The sequence below is a fragment of the Elephantulus edwardii genome, unplaced genomic scaffold, assembly GCF_000299155.1.
Source record: "Elephantulus edwardii isolate Elephantulus edwardi_28Jun2011 unplaced genomic scaffold, EleEdw1.0 scaffold00435, whole genome shotgun sequence".
Lineage (NCBI taxonomy): Eukaryota > Metazoa > Chordata > Mammalia > Macroscelidea > Macroscelididae > Elephantulus > Elephantulus edwardii.
In genome coordinates, this window is record NW_006400185.1 from 636088 (window position 1) to 643036 (window position 6949).

A 6949-nucleotide genomic window follows, 5' to 3' on the forward strand; every position below is an offset into this window, starting at 1 on the left:
CAAGAGTGTTGACCGTGGAGCCGAGCAAACTGAAGCTGTGAACAATCTCAATCTCTTCACCATCCATCCTGATGCTACCAATTGGTCCAGTGGTGAGAATTTTTGTCTTCTTTACATTGAGCCTCAGTCCATATTGAAGGCTGCAGTCCTTGACCCTCTGCAGTAAGTGCATGAGGTCCTCCTCAGTCTCAGCGAGCAGGGTCATTATGGTACAATGTGCAAAAAAGTTCTGTCTAGCTTGACAACGTGGGGCCCCTTAACTCAGCAAACAGGATTGTCTGCAGCACATCGAAGGAGGTGAGTTTCCACTTCCACAACAGAGTTTCTCTTTGGTCACTCCTATACTTTGAGGGAAAAAACTGCTATGTGGCTTGACCACGTTGGACTCTAACTCAGGCCACAGAGAGGTTCTGAGCATCTTGATAGAGGTGAGAAGCCACTTCCAGAAGGTAACAAGAAGAATCCTCCTTGTTCATTCACATACTTTGGGTGTGTGTGGGGGACCTACTGTTTTGCCTATCCACGTGGGACCCTGTATCTCAAGCTAGTGGAAGGTCCTGGGCATCCAGATGGAAGTAAGAAGCCACTTTCAGAAGGTAACAAGAAGATTCTTCCTTGGTCATTCATGTACTTTGGGCGGGGGCAGGGGAGGGGGAACTGCTGTCTGGCTTAGCCACATGCGACCCCTTATCTCAGGCAACAGCGAAGACCTGGTCACCTTGATGGAGGTGAAAAGCCACCTCCAGAAGGTAACAGGTTTCCTTCTGGGTCATTCCCATAGTTTGGAGGAAAACCTGCTGTCTGGTTGACAACGTGGGACCCCTTAACTCAAGCAATAGAGAAGCCCTGGGCACCTCAATGGAGGTGAGAAGCCAGTTCCAGAAGGTAACAACAGGCTTCCTCCTTGGTCATTCCCATAGTATGGCGGCAGGGGGGCAGGGAATTGGATGTCTGGCTTGACCATGGGAGTCCTTATCAGACCACAGGGATTTTCCGGGCACCTTGGTGGATGTGAAAAGCCACATCCAAAGTTAACAACAGGTTTCCTCCTTGGTCATTTCCATAGTTTGGAGAAATATCTGCTGTCTAGCTTGACCATGTTGTACCTTTCAAGCAACAGAGAGTTTCTGAGCAGCTCGATGGACATAAGAAGACACTATCAGAAAGTTACAACAGGTTTCCTCTTTGGTCATTCACGTTCTTTTTGGAAAAACCATGTGGGATCCCTAAACTCCATTAACGGGGAAGTCCTGGACACCTGAAGGAGGTGAGAAACAACTTTCAGAAGGTAACAGCAGGCTTCTTTTTTGGTGCTTCACTTACTTTGGGGGGAAAACTGCTGTCTCCCTTGACCACATGGGATCCTGCATCTCAAGCTACAGGGAGGTCCTGGGCAACTTGATGAGGAGGAAAAGCCACTTTCAGAAGTTACCATCAGGCTTCCTCCTTGGTCATTCATGTACTTTTGGGAAAACAACTGCTGTATGGGTTGCCCACGTGCGATCCCTTAATTCAGGCAACAAAGAGGTCCTTGACACTTCGATGGAGGTAAGAAGCCAAGTCAAGAAGTAACAACAGGCTTCCTCTGTGGTCATTTACATACTTTGGGGGGGCAACCGCAGTATGGCTTGACCATGTGTGACCCCTTAACTCCTGCAACAAGGATGTTCTTATTACCTCGATGAAGGTGAGAAGCCACTTCCAGAAGGTAACAGGGGTCATTCCCATACTTCGGGGAAAAAACTGCTGTCTGGCTTGACCACGTGGAACCCCGTAACTTAGGCCAAAGGGAAGTTCGGGCAACTCAACTGAGATGAGAAGTCACTTCCAGACAGTAACAACAGGCTTCTTCCTTGGTCTTTCATGTACTTTGGTAAAAAAACAAAAACAAAAACACACAAAACAACAACAAAAAACAAAAACTTCTGTCTTGTTTGAGCACGTGGGACCCCTTAACTGTGGAAACAGAAAGGTCCTAGGCACCTCAATGGAGGTGAGAAGCCACTTCCAGAAGGTTAAAACAGGCTTTCTCTTTGGTCATTCATGTAATTTTTGGTAAAAACATGCTGTCTGCCTTGGCCAAGTGTGACCCCTTATCTCAAGCAACATGGAGGACCTGAGCACTCATACTTTGGTGAAAAAACTGTTGTCTGGCTTGATTATGTGGGACCCCTTAGGTCAGGCAACAGGGATTTCCTGGGCACCTTGGTGGAGGTCAGAAGTCACTTCCAGATGTTAATGAAAGGATCCTCTTTGGTCATTCATATGCTTTGGGTGTGTGTGTGTGGGAAAACTGCTGTTGGGCTTGACCACATAGGACCCCTTACTTCAAGCAACAGTGAGGACCTGGACACCTTGCTGTAGGTGAGAAGCCACTTCCAAAACGTAACAACAGGCTTTCTCCTTGGTCATTCTCATCATTTGTGGCAGGGGGAATTGATGTCTGGCTTGACTACATCGGACCCCTTAACTCAAGTAATACGGAGGTTCTGGGTACATTGATGGAGATGAAGCCACTACCAGAAGGTACAACAAGGTTCCTTTTTGATCATTCTCACACTTTTTGGAAAACAAGTGCTGTCTGGCTTGACCAGGTGGGACCCCTAAACTCAGTTAACTGGGAGGTCCTGACCACTTGAAGGAGGTGAGAAACTACTTTGAGAAATTAGCAACAGGCTTCCTCCACGGTTATCCACATACTTTGTGGGAAAATCTTCTGTCTGCGTTCACATGGGAACCCTTTACTCAGGAAACAGGGAGTTCTTGGACACCTCAATGGAGGTGAGAAGCCACTTCAAGATGTTATTAAGAGGCTTTCTTTTTTTTGTCCTTCACTTACTTTCATGAAAACAAAACAAAACCCAAACAAACACAAAAACAAAAAACAAAACCATAAAACAACTGTTGTCTGGCTTGAATATGTGGGCCCTTTTAACTCAGGCAACACGGAGTTCCTGGGCACCTCAATGGAGGTGTGAAGCCATTTCCAGAAGTAACATCAGGCTTCCTCCTGGTCATTAATGTACTTTTGGGGGAAAACTACTGTTGATTAGCCATGTACAACCCTTTAACTCCAGTAACAGGGATATCCTGGTCACCTAATGGAGGTGCGAAACCATTTCCAGGATTTAACAGAAGGCTTCCTCCTTGGTAATTCACGTACTTTGTGTAAAAACTGCTGTCTGAATTGAATACACGGGCCCGTTTAACTGAGGCAACAGGGAGGTCACAGGCACTTCAGTGAAGGCGAGAAGCCACTTCCAGAAGGTAACAACAGGCTTCCTCCTAGGTCAATCCCATACTATGGGAAAACGTCTTCTTTCTAGCCTGACCACGTAAGTCTTCTTAACTCAGGCAACAGAGAGGTCATGGACTCCTTGAAAGAGTTGAGGAGCCATTTACAAAAGGTAACAACAGGCTTCATCCTTGGTCATTCACATGCTTTAGGGAGAAAACTGCTCTCTGGCTTTCCCACGTGGGAACCCTTAACACAGGCAAAAGGGAGGTCCTGAAAACTTTGATGGAATTGAGAAGCCACTTCCAGAAGATAAAAATAGGCTTCCTCCTTGGTCACTCACTTATTTTCGGGAAAGGTCTGTTGTCTGGCTTGATCACATGGGACCCCTTAACTCAGGCAACAGGGATTTCCTGGGCACCTCAAAAGAGTTGAGAAGCCACTTCCAGATGGTAACAACAGGATTCCACTTCGGTCATTCATGTACTTAGAGAAAAAAGAAACAAAAACAAAACAAAACAAACCTGCTTTCTTGGACCCCTTAACAGGAAGGTTTTGGACACCTTGATGGTGGTGAGAAGCCACTTCCAGATGGTATCAACATGTTTCCTCTTGGGTCATTCCAATACTTTTTGGGGAAAAAAAGTGCAGTCTTGCTTGACCATGTAAGACCCCTAAACTCATTTAGCAGGGAGGTCCTGGGCATGTCAATGGAGGTGTGAAACCACTTTCAGAAGGTAAAAACAGTCTTTCTCCTGGGTATTTCCTTAGTTTTGGGGAAAATCTGCTGTCTGGCTTGACAATGTGGGACCACTTAACTCAAGCAACAGGGATTTCTGGACACCTCGATGGAGGTGAAAAAACACTTCCAGAAGGTAACAACAGGCTTCCTCCTTGGTAATTCACGTATTTTGGGGAAAGACCCCTTAACTCTGACAGCAGGCATTTCCTGGGCACCTCGATGGAGTTTAGAAACCACTTCAAGCAGTAACAGCAGGATTCTTCCATTGTCATCCATGTGCTATGGAGAAAAACTGCTGTCTGGTTTGGCCATGTGGGACCCCTTAACTCAGGCAACAAGGAGGCCATGGGAACCTTTGGCTCTTAATTTAGGCAACAGGGAGGACTAGAGCATGTTGATGGAGGTTAGAAGCCACTTCCAGAGGTAACTCTGGATTCCTCCTTGGTCAATCTCACAGTATGGGGGAAAAATCTTCTGTCTGTCCTGACCACGTGGGACCCCTTAACTCAGGCAACAAGGAGGCCATGGGCACCTCGAGAGAGGTGAGGAGCCACTTACAAAATTTAAGAAAAGGACATCTCCTTGGTCATTCCCATAGTATGGGTAAAAAAAGATGCTTTCTGTCTTGAGCACGTGGCATTCTTATCTCAGGCAACATGGAGGAACTGGGCACCTTGATGGAGATGAGAAGCCACTTCCACAAGGTAACAATAGGCTTTCTCCTTGGTCATTCATGTACTTCGGAGAGAAAAAAGGTTATGTTTGAACTCTTAACACAGGCAAAAGGGAGGTTCTGGATATCTCCATGGAGGTGAGTAGGCACTTCGGAAGGTACCAACAGGCTTCCTTTGTGCTCATTAATGTATTTTTTAAGTACTATTTGACATGACTACATGGAATCTCTAAACTCAATTAACAGGGAGGTCCTGGGCACCTCGTAGGTGGTGCAAAACCACTTTCAGAAGGTAACAACAGGCTTCCTCCTTGGTCGTTGCCATAGTTTGGGGACAGAATCTGCTGTCCGGCTTGTCTATGTGGGACCCCTTTGAACTGTGGTGTTAGAGAAGAGTGTTGAATATATACAACGGACTTCTAGAAGCACAAAAACAGTTTCATCCTAGCGAGGGTTAAATCAGGTTGCTCCTTGGACATACTTTGGACATCTTACAAGGAAGGACCAGTCCTTGAGAGTGGCATCATACTTGAAAGGGTGGAGGGAGATTGCAAGAGAGAAAGACCCTCTATGAGATGGATTGATTCAGTCATTGGGGGGAGGGTAATGGGGGTAAGTGTACCAGAGACAATAAGTTTACTGCATTATAGAGCAGAGTTTAGGACTGTTGTTTATAGGGTTGCTATGAGTCGCAGGTGACTCTATGGCACATAAGAACAACAGCGTTCAAAAGCAAGGTCTGGATCTTCTTACACCCATTTTGGTCTTTTCTTTCTTTACTGTCTTTGTCGTTACATTTTGCTTTCTTCGTGAATGATGTATTTGATGTCATCCAACAACTTCTTTGCTCTTCTGTCAGTACTGTTCAATGCACCAAATCTATTCTTTAGATGTTTTCTAAATTCAGGTGGGATCTATTCAATTTTGTATTTTTTTGAGAGACAATATTGTGGATTTGTTTCAATTTTCTTCAGTTTCAACTTTGTTTTATATATTAATGATTGATTAATTCACAATCATCCTCAAAACTTGTTCTAAGTGATAATATTAAACTTTTCTATAAGGTCTTTTAACAGATGTAGTTTATTTGGTTTCTATATGAGATGCACTAGAAGCCAGGAAATTAAAAGATGTATTGCATTGTGAAAGTCCGCTGTCAGAGACCTCTCCATAGTACTGATGAGCAATGATGTCAGTCTAGAGACTAAGATGTACTTGATACAGGCCATGGTCTTTGCAATAATTTCTTTTGCATCAGAGAGCTGGACAATGACGTGGGATGACAAAAGGACAATTGGTGCCTTTGAGCTGCGGTGTTGGAGAACAGTACTGAATATACCATGGACAGCTAAGGGAACAAAAAGGTTGTTCCTGGAGAGGGTGAAACCATTCTGCTCCTTGGAGGCAAGGATCCTGAAACTTCACCTGACAATTTTTGGGCATAATGCAGAGAGGGTCAAGCCCTTGGAGAGGGACAACATGCTTGGAGCACAACATGCTTACAGTGGAAGGACAATGCAGGAGATGAAGACCCTTGAGAGGATTGATTCAATGACTGGGGTAATGAGGGTAGATGTGTCAGAGACAATGAGATTGGGACAGGATAGAGCAGGGTGAAGGGCTATTGTACATAGGGTCACTATTTATGCAACTCTATGGCACATAGCAACAATAACATGTGAGATTCAAAGACACAGTTTACGATTTTTAAAAATATTTGAAATTAGCAATTTCTTGCTGTTGTAAGGTCCCCTTGAGTTGACCAAGTCTCCTACAAGTTCCAATGCAGTACCTATTTTCCATAAATGGTTTTGGGAAGAGGAATGTTGTGAATGTGGATACATTTCCACTGTTCCTCCTCCAGGCCACGATATAGTGTTATTAGCTTGAGCAGTTATAAATCCATTGCTATCCTTACTCTAACTTAATTCTTTTTTAAAAATTTAAATTTGTTATTAATTTCAGTGAAAATTTACAGAGGCTTTGTATTTCCATTCATTAATTGTTGTAGATTTGTCCCCTCCCAAGGCTCCCCCCCCACCCCAGAATACTACCCTCTGGGAAAAGTAAAAGAAAAGATTCTTTCAATGTTTTAGAAACCCTCCCCCAGGTCCACTCCACCATGTAGCCATCGCTCTAGACTCCTGTCATGACAGAAATACCTAGTCACATATATCTTTTAAACAGTTTTCTCCCTCCTCTATTTCAGTGCAGTATACATTATTGAACCCATCTTACTCAGTCTCTCCCCAACCCTGAGGTCAGTCCCATTCTACAACAGTGGCACCATGCAATATTT

General features: G+C 44.5%; 1 pseudogene; it reads left to right on the forward strand.

Annotated features, from left to right (window-relative positions):
- Positions 1–6949, forward strand: part of LOC102873234 — a 35494-nt pseudogene that overhangs the window by 9761 nt on the left and 18784 nt on the right.